The 20,187-nt window shown below is 34.5% G+C and overlaps 1 pseudogene; it reads right to left on the bottom strand.

Moving 5' to 3' along the window:
- Nucleotides 1-5,448: 5,448 nt before the first annotated feature.
- LOC127552731 (uncharacterized) lies at nt 5,449-5,520 on the bottom strand (annotated as a pseudogene).
- Between the last annotated feature and the right edge of the window lie 14,667 nt (nt 5,521-20,187).

A 20,187-nucleotide genomic window follows, 5' to 3' on the forward strand; every position in this document is an offset into this window, starting at 1 on the left:
TAAAAAAGCAGGGGGTAACAAACATGATCTCAGACAAGGCAAAAACAAAAAAAAAATCCAATTAAAAGAGATAAACAGGGAAACTACATCTTATTAAAAGGTTTCATAGACAATGAAGTAATATCACTACTAAACATAGATGTTTAGTATGCATAGCATCCAAATTCTTAAAAGAAAAGTTAAATCAATGCTGAAGGAAATAAACAGTGAAATTATACTATGTGGGACCTCAAATTTTCCCTCTAAGAATTAGGTAAACATAACCATAAATAAATAATAAATGATATAACAGAAATTTATAAAGGTTAAATATGATAAACCTCTGAAGAAAATTGAATGGGAATAGAAATGAGTATATCTTTTCTTATTTGTACATGGAGCTTTCACAAATATTAACTATGTATTAGGACATAAAAAACTCAAAAAATGCAGAAGAGCAGAAATATCAAATGCAACCTTTTCAGATCAAAACACTATAAAAATCACAGTCATGAAGGACAACAGAAGCAGAGATTAAAAGCTAATTGGAAACTAAATAATTTAATCCTAAAAAATAAGTGGGTAAAAGAACAAATCATGGAAGCAATAATTTCATCAAACACAATGACAGTAATGAGACAAGATCTCAAAATTTGTGGAATGCAATCAAAACAGATATTACAAGAAAACATTTCTAAACGCATACATTAAAAGAGAGAAAGAGCAGAATGAATTGTGCGTACAAATTAAGTAATATAAATTATGCATCAAATTAAATACCAAATTGAGCATATTGAAACTCAAAGAAAAGTTTAATAAAATTGAAAGTAAGAAAACCATTGAACTAACAAATAGATAAGCCATAGATTAACTTGATTTAAAAAAAAAGAAAGAAAACCAAATGAAAAGGATGAATTCATCACGAATGAAGATGAAATCAAAGCAATTATTAGGCTAATTTTCCTAATTATAGCCAAGAAATCTGACAGTCTAAGTGAAATAGATGAATATTTATAAAAATTTAAATTATTCAAATGAACAGAAGAGGAAATAGAATACTTTAATAATGCTATCTTAGAAAAAGAAATTGACCAAGCCAAAAATGAGCTCCCTAAGGAAAAAATCCCTATGAACAGATGGATTAACAAAGGAATTTTTTCAAACATTTAAGGAATAATTAATCCAAATATTATATAAACTATTTGAAAAATAGATAAAGTAATCTTACCAGATTCCTTTTATGACACAAATATAGGTTTACTACCTAAAACAGGAAGAACAAAAACAGAGAAAGAAAATGTCCCTAATGAAAATAGATCCAAAAAATTTTAAATAAAATACTAATTATGATACTACAACAATGTCTTATAATGATCACACACTAAGACCAAGTAGTATTTATATCAGAAATGCAAGGTTGGTCCAATACTGGAAAATTATAAGCAACATTGGCCATATTTAAAAAAAAAACAATAAAACCCCAAGATTTTATCAATAGACATAGAAAAAGCATTAGACAAAACGCAATATTCATTTCCATTTAAAAAACAATAGTCAAAAGCACAGGAATAGTGCCATTCTTAGAAGAATAAGTAATATCAATCTAAAAGGAAGAGCATGCATTATCCATAATGGGAATAAAAATAAAATGAAAATGAAAATTTCCCAAATGAGAATTAAAAAAAATCTTCCCAACAAGATGAGGAATGAAATAAGGATTTCTATTTATTGCCACTGTTATTCAATATTATATTAGCAATAAGACAAGAAAAATAAAGTGAAGGAATGAAAACTGGTAATGAGGAAACAGAATTATCATTCTTTGTGGATGATATGATGATATACTTAGAGAACCTTGGAGAATCAAATAAAAAAATAGGTGAAACAATCCAATAACTTTAGCAGTGTTGCAGGAAATACTCACATAAATGATTAGTATTTCTAAATATCACCAAGAAACCCAGCAGGAAGAGATAGAAAGAAAAAAATCCATAAAAAATAACTGCAGACAACATAAAATACTTGAGAATCTACTGGCCAAGATAAACCCAAAGACTTTATGAACATAATTACAAAATACTTTTCACCTATAAAAAGACAGAGCTTAACAATTGGAAAAATATTAATTGTTCATGGGTCAATGAGTAAATATAATAAAAATGACCATTCTAGCTAAATTAATTTACTTATTTAGTGCCATACCAATCAAACTACCAAAAGATTATTTGTAGACCTAGAAAAAAATAATAACAAAAGTCATCTGGAAGAATAAAAGATCAACGTAATCAATTTTTTAAAATGTGAATGAAAGTAGCCTAACAGTATCAGTATACATGTTAAGCTGCATTACAAAGTAATAACCATGAAAAAAATCTGGCTAAGAAATAGAATGAGTGGATCAGTAGAATTGATTAGGTGCATAATACATATTAACAAATGACCATAGTAATCTAGTGATCAGTAAAGCCAATGAATCCAAGATTTGGGGACAAGTATTCACCTTTTGACAAAAATTTCTGGGAAGAATGGAAAGTAGGTTGGCAAAAACCAGGCTTAGGAAAAAAATTACACACTATATGACAAAATAAAGTCAAATGATTAGACATAATAACATAAGTAAATTAGGAAAGCATAGAAAAACTTACCTGTCGGATATATGGGTTAGGGAAGAGTTTGTGAACAAATAAAAGATAGAAAGTATCATGGGAAGTAAAGTGGATAATTTTGGTTAGATGAAATTTTAAGTTTCTGCACAAGCAAAACTAAGTCAAAATAAGAAAAAAAGCAGTGTTTGGGGTTGGGGGGATTTAAAGCAAGTTTCTTTAATAAAAAGCCTCATCTCTCAAATATATAGGGAATTGAGTCAAATTTGTATAAGAGCCATTCCCCAATTGATAAAGGATCAAAGGTTATGAACAGGAATTTTTTTTTCGGAAGAAGAGACCAAAGCTATCAATAGTCATATAAAATGCTCTAAATAAAAATATTGACTAGAAAAATGCAAATGAAAACAACTATGAGGTACCACCTCATTTCTTTCAGATTGGCTAATATGACAAAAAGGATAATGATAAATGTTGGAGGGAATGTGGGAAAACTAGGACACTAATGCATTACTGATGGAATTGTGAACTGATCCAACCATTCTGGAGAACAATATGGAACTTTGTCCAAAGGGCTGTGTATATTGCAATAGCAATGCTAAATCTATATCCCCAAAACATAAAAAAGTACCTAGTTGTGCAAAAATAGTTATAGTAGCCATTTTTGAGGTGGTAAAGAATTAAAAATTGAGAGGATACCCATCAACTGGAGAATGGCTGATCAAATTATAGTATATGAATATAATGGAATATTATTGTGTTGTAGGAAATTATAAAAGAAACAATTTCAGAATAACCTGGGAAGACTTATATGAATTGATGCAAAGTGAAATTAGAAGATCCAGGAGAAAAATTTATATGATAACAACATTGTAAAGAAAAATTTAAGTGTTCAATTTATTGACCAGCCATAATCCTAGAAGGTCAAGAATGAAGCATACTATCTACCTCCTGACAGAAAAGTGATGAACTCAACATACAAAATGAGATACATTTTAAAATATGGCTAATGTTTTTTTTTGCTTGAGTATGTGTATGTGGGTATTTTTTAAAACAATGATTTGTTTTTAATTTTCTTCTTTTCTTCCTTCCAAAGTAAAAGGGAAAGGGGTGTTAGTAATAGAGTTAGACTTTCTCCACACACACTCAAAAATAAAAGAAAGAATATCAAGTAATTAAGAAAAAATTTAAATAACTAGAGAAGATCAGAAAAAAGACCAAAAGAGAATACAAGAAAGTATGACAGCTCCGAAAACTATATATTGTTCATCTGTATAATTGATATCATATAACTTGCCTTCTCAGAGGGTAGAAGAAGAACCGGAAAGACAGAATTTAAGAATTAATTTTTTAAATGAATGTAAAAATAAGTAAATAATAATATATTTTTAAAAATGATGTTAGTTGAATTCATTACATGCCTAAAAGGGAAAGCAAGTCATCACGTGCAATGGAGATCTGTAATTTTATGTGTTTTACATGTATGATTTTCTTTTCCTCTTTTAACTATGATTTTGTTTGGTTCTTAACATCAGAATAAGATAAGTAAAAAAGATAAACTTTAATGAGATAGGGGGAGGGATTTCTGGGATTCAGCATTCTATCTGAGGAATTGGTGCAGGGTAGTGAGAAAGAAAGAAAAAATGAACATAAGTGGGAAGGGAGGAGAAAGGGGGAAAATTGGGCATAGGAATGAGCAGGTGTGAAGAGACAGATGGTGCTCACATCTGTTTCTGTCATAGGTTAAAACACAAACCACAGAGCATGTATGCTTGTTAGTACTAGGTCCCTATTCCTTTTATCCCTTTACCCACTTCTAATAATATCTTTTTAGGCCCCCTAGGAGTTGTTCGTTAAAAACTGGAGTTGGCAATCATATAGACATAGTAAGCCACTGTCTGAATGATATGATTTTGAGGTCTTCTGCATGAAAATAGCACCCTTATCTTACTCATCTGCCTGTCTTTCTACTATTCGAGAATTGTAGGTACTTTTTAGGTCAGGAGTTCTTATTTGTGCCATGGACACCTATGACTGTTAGATAAAGTCAATAGTTCCCTTGCAAAAGATGGGGAAAAAAAGAACAACCCCAATGTTAAGAATGATTGAAAAATAGTTCTAGATTTGTGGATGTTGATGGAGCATTGGACTGTGGTTCAAAGTCTCACTCTGCCAATAACTAACTTGAGTTAATCTCAACTTTTCTGTATCTCAGTTTTCTTACTTAAAAAAATGAAGAGATTGGGCTAGTTGATCTCTAAGGACCCTTCCAGCTCCATATCTAGTTTCCTGTAAGAATAATAAATTATGCAGTGATCACTCATCCACATCTCAATGTGAATTAGTTTCATATAACACGCTTTTCTATCTTTCTTTGCTGACAACTTTTGTGAGCAAAGCCCAGAAATAATGGGAATTTCAGAATGATTAATTTAGCATGGTGGGACACTTTCTAAGTTGGGCAGAACAAGATAAAGTAGAACCAGGGTCCCTGATGGGCATCACTTTAAGAGTCACAAGCAGTCCTAGAGTTTATCCCATCAACTAGAAGATGGTACAGTATATAGAGCTCAAAAATGGCATCAGATAGCTATTTATTAGCTATATGATTCCAGTCAAGTTACTTAATATCTTTCTGCTTGTTTCTTCATCTGTAAAATTGGGATAATAATGTCTATTTCCCCACATTCTAGTAAGGATAATATGATATAATATTTGTAAATTCTTTGCAAACCTTAGAGCAATACATTAATCTAGCTATTATTAATATTAAATAAAGGACTAGTGTTAATACTGGGGACAGGTAGGTGACTCAGTAGATAAAGTGCCCAGTCTGGTATCAAGAAGATGAGTTTAAATCTGCTTCAGAGGTCTTAATTAGCAATAATCGCGCCTTGGTTAAACCTCATTGGCTATGATACTGCCACTGTGCAAAGCTTGCTTCAGAGGTCTTAAAGAAGGGAAAGGGACCTGTATGTGCAAGAGCTTTGTAGTGGCCAGAAACTGGAAACTGAGTGGATGCCCATCAACTGGAGAATGGCTGAATAAATTGTGATATATGAATGTTATGGAATATTATTGTTCTGTAAAAAACAATCAGCAGGATAATTTCAGAGAGGCTGGAGACATTTACATGAATTGATGCTGAGTGAAATGAGCAAGACCAGGAGATCATCATATACTTCAACAACAATACTATATGATGATCAATTCTGATGGACCTGGCCATCTTCAACAATGAGATGAACCAAATCAGTTCCAATGGAGCAGTAATGAACTGAACCAGCTACGCCCAGCGAAAGAACTCTGGGAGATGACTAAGAACCATTACATTGATTTCCCAATCCCTCTATTTTTGCCCACTTGCATTTTTCGATTTCCTTCACAGGCTAATTGTACACAATTTCAAAGTCCAATTCTTTTTTTACAGCAAAATAATGGTTTGGACATGTATACTTATTTTGTATTTAATTTATTCTTTAATATATTTAACACGTATTGGTCATCCTGCCATCAAAGGGAGGGGGTGGGGAGAAGGAGGGGAAAAATTGGAACAAACGTTGGCAATTGTCAATACTGTAAAATTATTCATGCATATAACTTGTAAATAAAAAGCTATTAAAAATTAAAAAAATAAATCTGCCTCAGACACTTATTAGTTGTGGGACCCTTGAAAGGTCACTTACTCCTTATCTATAAAATGAGTTAGAGAAGAAAATGGCAAACCATTCCAGTATCTCTGACAAGAAAACCACAAATGGGGTCATAAAGAATCAGACATGACTGAAAAATAATGGAACAATTTACAATAAAATATGACTTTTGCATTAATAATGTATATATTAATGCATATATATAATACATAAGTATATAATAAGGCAATATAAATATTGCATTAATAATGCAATTATTCCTTCCAATCACCAAGGAACTTCCATATTCATTTTAAGCAGGTTTAAATTAGTGTGTATAGGGGGAGAAGAAAGAAACAAGAATTGAGAAGTGAGATCCTAGCAGCTTGAGAGAGATTCAAAAATGGATGTTAGGGGTGGGGAGAGTAGTCATAGGAAAATGTATATAAAAAAGAGACAAGTAGTATTTCATAATTTTAAAATCATAAAATAATAGTTTAAGATACTTCAATAGCAACTTCAGAGGATCCTTATTGCCTCTAGGATAAAATTTATATCCCTCTCTTAGCTTTTAAAGCCCTACACATGCTGATTCTAATCTATTTTTTCAACTTCACTGGACATTTTTCTTCCTCCTGTACTCCAAGATCCAGACAAACTGGCCTTCTGTCTGTTTCCCAAACTTGAATCCCATCTCCATATCTATGGATTGGCTGCCCTCATATCTGGATGTTCACAGAGGACTAACACTTCTGGTGTGAGGGTTGGCTGAACCTTTACAAAATTACTCATTTACATTTGGTGTCCACCTTCACCCAACTCTCACTTGTAGCTCCAAGAAGTTATAATATATACAATTTTACGTTGTGCAATTAAATATTATGCAAAACTGAATTAGCAGATGAGCTAAAGCCCATTGATGAGTTGGGACAAGGGGATGTGTACCCCCAAAATGTGAAGAGCCCCCTAGGCAGAGTGGATAGATGAGAAAAATTTGTTCAAATGGCCATAAAGGCAGCAGAAGCAGGTGCTTTAGAGTTCTCAGAGCTTGGTCAGACATTGAAGATGCCGAAGTCATCCAACACATCCTGGGCCATGGCCAGTCATCTTAAGTTTCATCTTGCCACTGGACTTTGACGACTCTGAAAGAGAGAGTGAGACCCACAACTTTGTGCAACTTTGTCTCATTTAAATCCAAATTCGTATCAAATCAAGATGTCACCCAGGATGTCATTGGTCCTCTTTGAAAATGAAGGACATGTGTGTGCAAGAATGTTTCAGGCAGCCCTCTTTGTAGTGGCCAGAAACTGGAAACTGAGTGGATGCCCAACAATTGGAGAATGGCTGAATAAATTGTGGTACATGAATATTATGGAATATTATTGTTTGGTAAGAAACAATCAGCAGGATAATTTCAGAGAGGCTGGAGACACTTACATGAACTGATACTAAGTGAAATGAGCAGGACCAGGAGATCATTATATACAGCAACAATAAGATTACACGATGATCAATTCTGATGGATAAGCAATAAGATGATTCAGGCCAGTCCCAATGACCTTATAATGAAGAGAGCCATCTGCACCCAGAAAGGGGACTGTAGGGACTGAGTGTGGACCACAACATAGCATTTTCACTCTTTTTGTTGTTGTTTGCTTGCATTTTATTTTATTTTTTCCTTTTTGGAATGATTTTTCTTGTGTAGCATGATAATTGAATTTAACATATATGTTTTACCATATTTAACATATATTGAACTACTTGCCATCTGGGGAAGGGGGTTGAGGGAAGGGAGGAAATTTGTAACACAAGGTTTTGCAAGGCCAATGGTGAAAAATTATCATTGCATATGTTTTGAAAATAAAAAGCTTCAATAAAAAAGGTGTGCTACTATAACTTGGGCAACTGATTTAGAGAGATCAGCTTTCTGGCTACTGTAGGCATAAGAAGGTCAGCCCTGAGCTATGGAAGATCACTGTCAGTTCCATTTAGATGTGGGCTCTAGAGCTGAGCCTGATGAGGAAAGACTTGCCAGGATGATCATTTGAGCTGGCCAGGAGATTCCCTGGTACCAGCTGTGAACAGCCTGGGCAATACCTAGCATCCTTTTCTGGGACAGAACATGGCAAGGTCCCAACAGGTCATATTGGCTTCCTAAAAAGCATCAGAAGTGAGTGCCCACTGCTGGAGAAGGAAATGCAAATCACTCCAGTGTCTTTGCCAAAAAACCCAAAAACCCAAATGGGGTCACAAAAAGTTGGCCACAACTGAAACCATTTAATAATAGCAACAACCCCCTCCCCGACCCCAATGGTGGTTGCTCTTTCTTTGCCCTTTCTCTGTCTCTCTATTTCTGTCTCTCCCTCTCTTCCTCTACCCTTTCTTAATAATGTAAGAATGAATTCTTCAAAACTTTATCTCCTGACTCCTAGGAGGCCATCTCCACCCCAGCAGCCTCCTGCTGAAAGAACCTCCTCCTCCAATTGGTGAGCTCTTCCCTGAAACCTCCATGTAAGGAAGATCACATATCAACCATGATTACTTCAGACCCAGTTTAGCTCATGCATCCCTGGACTACTACTCTATTTTGGCTAGAATGGAAGCCTATTCACTTATTCTCTCTTCTATTTTTCAAGTCCTTTTATTTTTTGGAACAGATGTTGTCTTCCCCCATTAGAATGTAAGCTCTTTGAGGACAGCTTTTTGTTTGTATTTGAATTCCTCGCCCTTAGCACAATTCTTGATACATAGTAAACACTTAATAAATGTTAGATCTATCTAGCTGTATTCTCTTGCTTTTGCACTCCTTTCCTTCCTCTTCCATTCTTTTTTCATTTCCCCTGTCTATGCTTAAGACCTGCTAACCCAGGAGGTCCTCAGGGCAGCAAATACAACAGCTAATATTTATATTGCACTTTAATTGCAATGTCCTTTATTATGTATTATACCATTTGATCCTCACAACCATTTTATGAAGCATCATTATCCTCATTTTACAGATGGGGAAACTGAGTCTGAGAAAGGTTAAATGATTTGCCCAGGGTCCCATAGCTACTAAATATACAAGGCTGGTTTTGAATTCAGTTCTTCCTGATTGGAAGTTCAACATGTTTTCTACAGTGTCACCTAGCTGCCCCTAATTTTCTGATTTGTGAGTCCAATACGCTATATACTGAATAATCTAATAATCCCTGGTTAATTTTTGTACCTTATTTAATATTTTTATTTTTCCCAGTACATGTAAACTATCTTTTTTACATTTGTTCAAAAAACTTTTATATTTTCTATATTTTCTCCCTTCTCTTTCCCCCCCATTGAAAAAATACATGTGAAGTTTTGCAAAACATTTCCATTAAAGTCATGTTGCAAAAAAAAATAGATTCCCCCTTGCAAAAAATATATAAAGAAGTATGCTTCAATATTCAGACACAATCAGTTCTTTTTCTGGATATGGATAGCATTTTTCACAATAAAACCTTCAGAGTAGAGGATCATTGTATTGTTGAGAATACAAAGCCATTGACAGCTGATCATTCTAAAATATTGCTATTACTTTGTATACAGTATATTTCATTTTGAATTCATAGAAGACTATCCAGGTATTTCTGAGAGCATACTGCTCATTCTTTCTTATAGTATAATAGTATTCGATTATAATTACAATCTTTAATTTATTACCCATTCCTAATTGATGGGCTTGTCCTCAATTTCCAATTCTTTGACCCTGAGAAAAGACTTGCTATAAATACTTTTGTATACATGGGTCCTTTTCCCCCACATTTTTAAAAATCCCTTTTGGAATTCATGCCTAGTAGTAGTATTGTTAGGTCAAAGGATTTTTAAAACCCTTTGAGTAGAGTTTGTAATTTTTGATCATTTATCAACTGAAGAATTAGTCTAGTTTAGCTACAGTCTGGCTTATGTTGATTCCAAGACATGAAGAGAAATGGCAGAGGAGAGCTGGTTGAATAACTGGAATCATGACTATCTATCCTCTGCCATCCACCTTTGTAAAATGTAAAGGCTATATAAGTGGTAATAATTATCATCAGCATTGTCATCATGTACACTTAAGCATAGCATAAGGTCCTAGCACTAACTCAAATAGCTACCTGAGCAATATTCTTAATATTGAGAAATTCAGAGAATATAACTTCCCGGTACAGTCAAGGGTTTTCCTGCTTGGAATTAGTATAACAGAGTTTCATCATCCCCACCTATCTTATTTCATATGTGTCTGAACACTATAGGAAAGATGTGGAGTTTAAAAAAAAAAACTATATGTGGTCCTGTAATAGGAGACTAATTAGAGTTTGGTCCCTCAGATTGTTTGATGTGCTCTGGAACTTAATATTCTGATGTCATCAGGTGGGAAACAACCCTCCCCCGTCCTACTTTCTCATTTGTGTGGTCAGCAGTTCTCAGAGTGTGATCCCGAGATTTCCTGGATCGAAGGCTGGACCACAGTCTATGTTCACCCACTCTTTCTGGGCTATCATCCCTCACAGTGAGCAAGTCAGGCTGGTAACCTATGATCCTACTCATCATGCAGCTTAATCCCTCTTCCTGTACTAATTACTTTAGCTCTCAAAGGGTGGCTCCTTGGGGGTCTCTGAGACTCTTTCAGTGGGTCCATAAGGTAAAAACTATTTTCATAATATTACTAGCATTTTTTGCCTACTAAAATACTCCTTTACCAACTACATCTTTGTGTGAGATCAGATTTTTTTTCATATACAGTATTTCAATCAAAACAACATCACATCAAATTAAATACAGAAACTGCTATAAGAATCCATGCAGTTTTTTTTTTATTAAGCCAGACCTGAAGAAAATTTTTTAGGGGAAGCAAAACAATTCCAATCTTCTGACTAAATTTTTTGTTTTTGAAAAAAAATTTCACAAAAATATATTATTTATAATAATATGTAATAGATGTATGATATTATTTAAATGTGTTAATAAATATTTTTAAATTTTATCAGTTTTAATTTCTAATAAGGATAGATATGGCCTACATAAATAAAAGCTCTTTGAAGACTCCACAATAATTTTTAAGAGGATAAAGGAGTCCTAAAATAAAAAAAAATGTGAGAACTTTTGCCCTGGGCTTTCTCTGGCATAGGATTAATTACACTTGACAGGACGCAAATATCAGAAGTTATCAGGAAGTACTGCAAAACAGCATACCCAAGAGGAAATAAGTAGATAGTGCAATAAAGAGGTTTTTTGGGGGGAAAGAGAGGGAGAGGAGCATTATTGATCCAACATTTAATCTTTATTAGGAACCTACTGGGTGTGCAGCATTGGACTAGGTTTTATATGTGTGTTTGGGGGCACAAAGAAGTATAAAATACGTTCCGTTCCCCAGATGAATTTATAGTCTTGTTAAGTTCAGTGGTTGATTTTGGACAAAATAATATGTAAATTACTTAAATTACTTCCTTTAAGACTCTTAATAAATTGGCATTCTTAACCCCATCTTTCATCTTTTCTCTCATCCCAAAATTCTGGGTTTTTCCCTCTGTCCAAAATCCCCAGGTCATCAATCTGACCACCAATCCAGCCTTGCTCCCATCTTCCAAGGAGCAACTGCGGTTCAGCTTCAAGATGAATAAAAAGTCATTGTGGTCCCTGGGTAATATCCAAAGCTCAGAGATCTAGATAAGTTATCCAGTGTGGACAGAATGTAGGAGAAAGAGAGGGCTGATATAGAAAAACATCCTGTTTAGTGTCATTTCAATTGATTAAATATTATCCATTTATAATATTGGACCATTTGACATTACCAAGAACTTTGGTAGGGAAAATTTTTTTTCTCCAGTTTAATAGCTATGGCTGCTGAAGAGGCAGGGGCTACCTATGTTTTTCCTGGAGACACAAAATGAAAAAAAACAGATGTATGTTAGAGCAGGACACACTCTAAGATAGATTTGGCAAACTTTAAAACTTCTTTCCAAAGAAAAGTCAACTTCAAAAGAACTAGACCAGCTGGCTGGTGAGATTTGCTAAACCAAATGTTCATTTCTGGCTTTTCCCCAGAGATCTTTTTGATATATGAGCCTCCCACCAACTCCAATAGAAATGTTCCCTGCGAAAGAAAGTCTTCAGACTGAAATTTAGAGTATGAATAGGATCCCAAGAACATAGCACCCATCTTTTAAGAAGATCCAGGAACAGAGGAGCCAACTGCTTTCCTTGGTAGAAATAAACACTCTCAAAATGAGAAGCTATATAATCTCAAAGTTAATGTATTACACCAGGAACAAGAAAGCCCTGGATTCTATTCCTTTTCTTCTTTCACCAATTAACCTTGAAACAAGTCAGTTCACAGTGGCAAGTCTCAATTTGAACACCATCCATGTAGATATGATAAAGCCTTTGATTAATAGACCTCCTAGTCCTGATTGAGGATGACGAAAATCTTTTCCTGGAAAGACCTGGAGCTCTCTGAAGAAGGCTATCTTTGAAAATATGTCAACATCATTGTAGTGGCAAAGAACTGGAAACTGAGTGAACAACCCTCAATTGGGGAATGGCTGAATAAGTTATAGTATATGAATGTTATGGGATATTATTGTTCTGTAAGAAATGATGAGCAGACTGATTTCAGAGAGGCCTGGAATAATTTATATGAATTGATGCTGAGTGAAGTGATTAGAACCAAGAAATCTTTGTACATAGCAACAAGATTATGTGATGATAAACTGTGGCTCTTTTCAACAATCAGGTGATTCAAGGCAATTGAAATAGACTTGTGATGGAAAGAGCCATCTGTATGTAGAGAGAGGACTATGTAGGTTGAATGTGGATCAAAGCATAGTATTTTCACCCTTTTTGTTGTTTTTTCTCTGCTTGTTTTTTTTCTTTCTAAATTTTCCCCCTTTTGATCTGATTTTTCTTGTGCGGCATGATAAATATGGAAATATGTTTAGAAGAATTGTACATGTTTAACCTATATTGGATTACTTGCTGTCTAGGATGGGGGAGGTGGAGATGGAGAAAAATATGGAACACAAGGTTTTATAAGAGTGAATTTTGAAAACTATCTTTGCATGTATTTTGAAAAATAAAAAGCTACTATTATTAAAAAATATAGCAAGTTCCTACTGTTAGGGAAATTACTCTGTGACTTAATTGGGGTGTGGGGAGATGGAGAACTCAAATAACTTTAATACAGATTAGAATGTAAATAAGTGCATAGGAAAGGTCAAAGAGGGATAAAAAAAGGGAATCACTTCTATTGAGGGGATTAGGGAGGCTTTCATGGAAGAAATAGCTCTGGAAGGAAGAGGATTTCAAAACATGCAGTTATTAGAGGAATACATTCCAGGCATGAAAGTTGATTTCAGCAAAGGTACAGAGAGCAGGATAGGATTGAGAGTTGGGAAAAGTCTACCTTGGTTGTAGCATAGAGTGTTATTATTAGAGAAGAATATGAAATACAGGTACAAAGATGGACTAGGTCTAAATTGTTGAGTGCCTTGAATGCCCAGATAAAGTCTTTGTATTTTATATAAGAGACTCTTTGGTTCTTAAGATTATCACAGCATTCCCTAATCAATATACTTATAACAGATGGCTTAGTCTCTTATTTCACTAAGATTATTATCATTAATATTAATATTATAAGTAATCTATTAAGTACGAATAATATTACTATTAGTCACAACTACTATAAAATCATAATAGCTAGCATTTACACAAGGCTTATTGTGTATTAAATATTATCTAATTTGATCCTCACAACAACTCTGTGAAGTAGATACTATTATTATTCCAATTTTGTAGTTGAAGAAACTAAGGCAGAAAAAGATTGTGATTTACCCAGGATCATAATTCCAGGCCCCCTGCTTTAACTATTGGACCAATTTACTGCCTCTAATTGAGGTCATCTGACAGGAGTTGTTTTAGCTCTCTGATTCATTCCTCAACATTTCAAACATATTCACCCACTCTCTTCCCTTCAGGCAGAGAAGAGTTATCCTTACTCTTCCCAAAGACAGTGCTTCTAGATCTGCCCTCAACCCCCTTCTCTCTGCTGGAAGCAACATACTTCTCTTTTCATTCTCTTTCTCATGTATACTCAACCTCTTCTCCTATTAACTTGGTGCAAATCTTTAAAAAAAATTATCTTGGATCATCCAGCTATTGTAAATTATAAAGATTCACTATCATCCTTCAAATGGACCAGATTGTTAATAGCTAGGACCTGGTCCTTCTGAAGGAGAAGTAGAAGTCTAGCATAGCCTTTACATTTACTCACTTCTTCTGGCTGTTGTTAAAGTATTTGCCATCTTTTTGCCATCTTTCTAGGTTTGTTTGTTTGTTTGCTTTAAGCATCTCCTCCAGGATTACCTGGGGCTTTCTCCAAGGACAAGTTGAAGAGCAGAGATGCTGGTAATTAGAGATAAAGAGGAGAATAGCCAAAACACTAGAACTGCAAATGAAAGACCCTTGGAAATTTGTGCTATCTAATACTACATCCCTTTGTACATTCAAGGGTTTAATTTGCTATTAGTGAAGTCACTTTAAACAGACCTTGTTCTGAAAAAAAGTTATTAAAAAGATGAACATTTTCTATTTCCCCTTCCTTCTGCTCCCTACACTTAGACACCTTGTGTCTGTAAGTTGCTTACTGCTGCACTCCTCTCATAAGATCTTTTTTAGGACTTCTATATCCTTTTTCTAAACCCACCAAAATTTTCATTCTTTTTGAGCTTTTCTCTAATCTAGCTAGTATTAAGAAAAGAAAAGAAAAAAATCAATTTGTAAATAAAGTCATTTCAAAGTGTGAATGAAAGATAAATTACTGTATTACTCCTCCAAGGAGGCAATATATTTTATTTTATTTTTTTCATAATTATAACTTTTTATTGACAGAATCCATGCCTGGGTAATTTTTTACAACATTATTCCTTGCACTCACTTCTGTTCTGACTTTTCCCCTTCCTCCCTCCATCCCCTCCCCCAGATGGCAAGCAGTCTTATATATGTTAAGTATGTCACAGTATATCCTAGATAGAATATATGTGTGCAGAATCAAACAGTTCTTTTGTTGCACAGGAAGAATTGGATTCAGAAGGTAAAAATAACCCGGGAAGAAAAACAAAAATGCAAACAGTTTACACTCATTTCCTAGTGTTCTTTCTTTGGGTGTAGCTGAGACAATATATTTTAAAAGAGAATCCCAAGGTTCAGATTTTTGTTCGGGGGGAACATCTTACCTATAGAAAGTCTTTACTGAGTATATACATGGTCAGTCCTGATGCTAGGATTGACAAATGATATTTTCACTGTTCTGTGGTTGTAAGAAAAAGAATCCCCAGAGAATGGAGAAACCTAAAAGTAGCCTCATATCTCTTAGCCAGAACATCCTTTAAGCCTTCTTCAACTAGCAAAATGAGGCACAGAGTCTTCTTTTTCTTTAATACTTGAAATTCCATAATAAAAAGAGGGTAGCTCTGTGACTTTGTAAAATATCTTTTTTGGCGATAGAAAATGTTTTACTAACAGTGAGGTATTATATTGATGACCTATTCATGCAAACAATGAAAAAGAAAATCATAATTATTTGCAAAAATCCTAAACCACCTAGACATGAAGAAGCTCTTATTTAACGTGATTTTTTAAAAAATCTATTTAAAATTAAGAACTAGTATTAGTTGAAGTGGAGAAACACTAAAAACACTAAGAATAGCCTCCTCTACCTGCAATTATTTTTCATTCTCCACATGTTAGTTATGGCAATAAGACAAGAGAACAAAATAAAAAGCATATTATATATACATATTCTATGATAAAATTTATAAACAAAAGCTTTTTATTATGAATTTTGGGGTAAGCAAGGGTTAGCAGGAGCCAACTTGTATCTATTCAGAAGAGTTAAATTTTATTTGTGAGATTTTATACTTCAGCAGTTGGCAAATGCTACAAATCAGAGCTTGATTTATTTATTTTTTTTGATTATCTAGATTTAAGAAAGTAATAGAGAAAATGTTAACAATAAAGATAAAATTTTAAAGTGTCTTGTGTACTTTTAATGTTACATTATATTATCATAACACATCATGTCATTTATGTTATCAAAACCTAAACTGAATCTTCAAAGCAATTCTACTGTGCTTCTCTTATCAATTCACTATCTCACTTTCCACAGCAGTTCTTTCAAATCTCAAATCTCTCATGGCTTCCCTTCCTCCCACTCCTTCTTGCTTCATATTTTACAGGGAAAAAAATGAGGTTATTTGTGTGAACTCCCTCTTCTCTCCTCTTTCTCATCTCCTATCACTCAGGTGCCTTCTGCCATTTTTTCTTCCTTCAATACTGTTTCATGATCCTTACCACTTGTAAGGATCCTATTCCATCTTGTCTCCTTTAACAGATTGTCCCCTCTGTCATCCCCACTATTTAATTTATTTTCAATCTCTCCCTTTCTGCTGTCTTATTTCATATTGTCAAATATGTCCATGTGTCTCTTATACTGAAAAAAACAATAACCCACTTGATCGTTTCATCCCGAATCTCATCTGCCCTTTGTAGGTAACACTCCACTGTCTCTACAATAGGTGCTACCATTTTTCTGTCTTCTTACTCTCTTATTAATCCCTTATAATCTGTCTTCTGAGTTTATCATTTTATGGAAACCTCTCTCTTCAAAATTAGTATTGTTCTTTAGTTGCAAAATCCATTGACCCTTTTTCAATTCTTCATTCTTCTTGACCTCTCTATAGGATTTAACACTTGATCACTGTCTCCTCCTTTATACTCTCTTTTTTGTAGGTATTCTGGATACCATTTTCTGTTGGATTTCCTTCTACCTATCTGACTGCTCCCTCTCTGTTTCCTTTGTTGGATCTCCTCCAGATCATTCTTTATAACTCCAAGGTGATCCTCTGGGTTCTGTTCTGGGTTCTCTTCTCCTACTATACTACTTCACTTGATTTTTGCAGCTCCTATGAATTTAACTAGCATCTCTATACTCATCATTCTCAAATATATCTTCCTTGTTCCAGTTTCTCTGCTGAACTCCAAATTCGCATCTTCAATGACCTTTCAGATATCTTGAATTGGATGTTCAGGAAATCTTTTAAATTCCCATGTTCAAAACAAAACTCGGCCCATCAAATACCTTCCCTCTTACTTCAGCCCCATCCTCCCAATGTGTATGGTTTGAAGCTTAGGAATCATTCTGATTTTTTGTGTTCCCCCATATCTGAGCTGTTTCTAAGGACTGTCGATTTCACCTTTGTAATATTTTCTGAATATGCCCTTTACTCTTCGCTGACACTATCACCACTCTTGATTAGTACTTCAAGGCAGCATTGTGCTAAGTGTTAGGGATACAAGAAGAAACAAAAGTGCCCATCAGTTGGAGAGTGGCTAAACAAGCTGTGGTGTATGGTTGTGATGGTATTTCTAAATTCATATTTGTTTTTTTTCCCCTACCAAACATTTATTTATTTATTTTTCAAAGGATGTGTGATTTTTTTATTTTTTTAAAAAGCTTTTTATTTTCGAAACATATGCATGGATAATTTTTCAACATTGATGTTTGCATAGCCTTGTGTTTCAGATTTTCTCCTCCTTCCCCCAACTCCTTCCCCTAGAAAATCCAATATATGCTAAACATGTTAAAATATGTTAAATCCAATATGTGTAAACATATTTATACAATTCTCTTGCTGCACAAGAAAAATCAGATCAAAAAGGAAAGTAAATGAGTAAGAAAACAAAATGCAAGCAAACATCAACAAAAAGAGTGAGAATGCTATGTTGTGATCTACACTTAGTTCTCACAGTCCTCTCTCTGGATGTAGATGGCTCTCTTTGTCACAAGATCATTGGAACTAGCATCAGTTATGTGATAGTATTTCTTATTAAAATGATAAGCAGGTTGATTTTAGAAAAACATAGGAAGACTTACATGCAAAATAAAGTGTTAATGTACACAGTAACAGCAACATTGTGTGATGAAGAACTATGAATGACAGACATTCTCAGTAATACAATGATCCAAGATAATTCCAATTGTCTAATGATGATGAAGCATACGATCCATCTTCAGAGAAGGAACTGATATTATCTGAATACAGAATGAGCATGCTATTTTTCACTTTCTTTTTTTATTTGAGTTTTCTTATACAAAATGACTAATATGAAATATTTTACATGCTTGCATATGTATAATCTATATGGGATTACCTATCCTTTCAGGAAGGGAGGAGAAGAAAGGAGAATAGGATTTGGAATTAAAAACTTTTTTTTTAAATTGCTTAAAATTGTTTAAAAGTGTAATTGGGGGAAATGCTATAAAACATCAAAAAAAAGAGGCAAAAGACAATCCCTGTCCTCAAGAAATTTATAATCTAATGGGATAGTCAATGTACAAACAAGTATATATGTGTAATCCAATAATAAGCAAGCAAAGTATAAACAGGATAAATGGAAAGAATTAAAAGAATGAAAACACTGTAATTAAGAGAGGTTGGGGAATTATTCTTGGGGAAGAAGGGATTATGATTGAGATTTAGAGAAAGCCAGGCAGGTCAGTTGTCACAATGGAGGAAAGAGAGCATTCCAGGTATGAAGTACAGTCAGAGAAAGCTGGAGCTGAGAGATGGAGTGTCTGATCTGTGAAACAGCCAGGAGGTCAGGATGGAAGAGTATATGTTGGGAAGCATAGTATAAGAAGATTGGAAAGGGAGGAGGATTCTGGGAAAAGGGTGGAGTAGGTTGGTAAATTTTCCCCACAGATAGAATATCTGTCCCTCAGGACAGACATAGATTGGTGAAAATTCAAGAATACTTGGGATAGAAAGAGGTCCTCCTAATACAACCTGAGAAGATCTGAAGAAAGACAGATTTTTTTCTGGGGGATTAACCAGAATTCCCCAGATTTTGGGCTGGGGATTAACTTGTCTGAAGTGCAAACATCTCCTGGCTAGCTCCTAAGAAACTCCACGTGGGGACCCCTGGGGCTGGCTGGGGGTTGCTGGAGACTCTGCAGGGACAACAGAGACTTTCGCTTCCTAGAATGTTGATTCAGGGTTTGAGTCTGGAAGATGGAGTGAACCTCAGTTTATTGTGAAGGCCAGGTCCAGGTGTGCTGCTGATATATTGGCCCTGGACCAGAAGGAACCTGCTGCAGCGGGGTAGGGATGCTGCTGCTGTGGGCTCCTGATGGAGGGTGGAGCTCTTGGTTTGGGGTTCCTGGTCTCCTCTCCTTGGAGAGCTGGGGGAAGCTTGGGGCACCATGCCCCACCCCAAGATTAGAGATGCTTATATGAATACTTCTTATTAAAAAAAATGAAGAAACCCCACCATTGAAACATATTATGGGAACAGGAAAGACCATGATTTATCTTCAGAGGAACACACTTTAGTAAAAAAAATCTTCTACTCCCAAAGAGTAATGTGAAATGGCTTCCTGTACAGAGAGAATTTAAAGAAGAACTAAAAAAGACTTTAACAATTAAACGAGAGACATTGAGAAAAACTAAAATCATCATCATCATCATCACCATCCAAGAAAAACAAAAAGATTTTGGAAAAAAAGTTAACCAACTAGAAAAGGAGGTACAGAATCTCAAAGATGAAAATAATTCTTTGAAAATTAGAATTGGGCAAGGGGAAGCCAATGAAGCTATGAGAGACCAAGAAATAACAAAACAGGTTATAAAGAATAAGAAAATAGAACAGAATGTGAAACAACTTATAAGAAAAATGACAGATCTAAAGAACAGATTAAGAAGAGAAAATATAAGAATAATTGGACTGCCAAAAAGTTGTGACCAAAAAGAGATCCTGGACACAATAATATAGGAAATAATCTAAGAAAACTGTCCTGGAGTGATAAAACATGAGGGGAAAGTAGATAGAAAAAATCCACGATCAGCATTTCAAAGACATTCTTTGTAGAAAATACACAAGAATACTATTGTCAAATTTTGAAACTCCCAGATCAAAGAAAA

Source organism: Antechinus flavipes, chromosome 2 (assembly GCF_016432865.1).
Source record: "Antechinus flavipes isolate AdamAnt ecotype Samford, QLD, Australia chromosome 2, AdamAnt_v2, whole genome shotgun sequence".
NCBI classification, from domain to species: domain Eukaryota; kingdom Metazoa; phylum Chordata; class Mammalia; order Dasyuromorphia; family Dasyuridae; genus Antechinus; species Antechinus flavipes.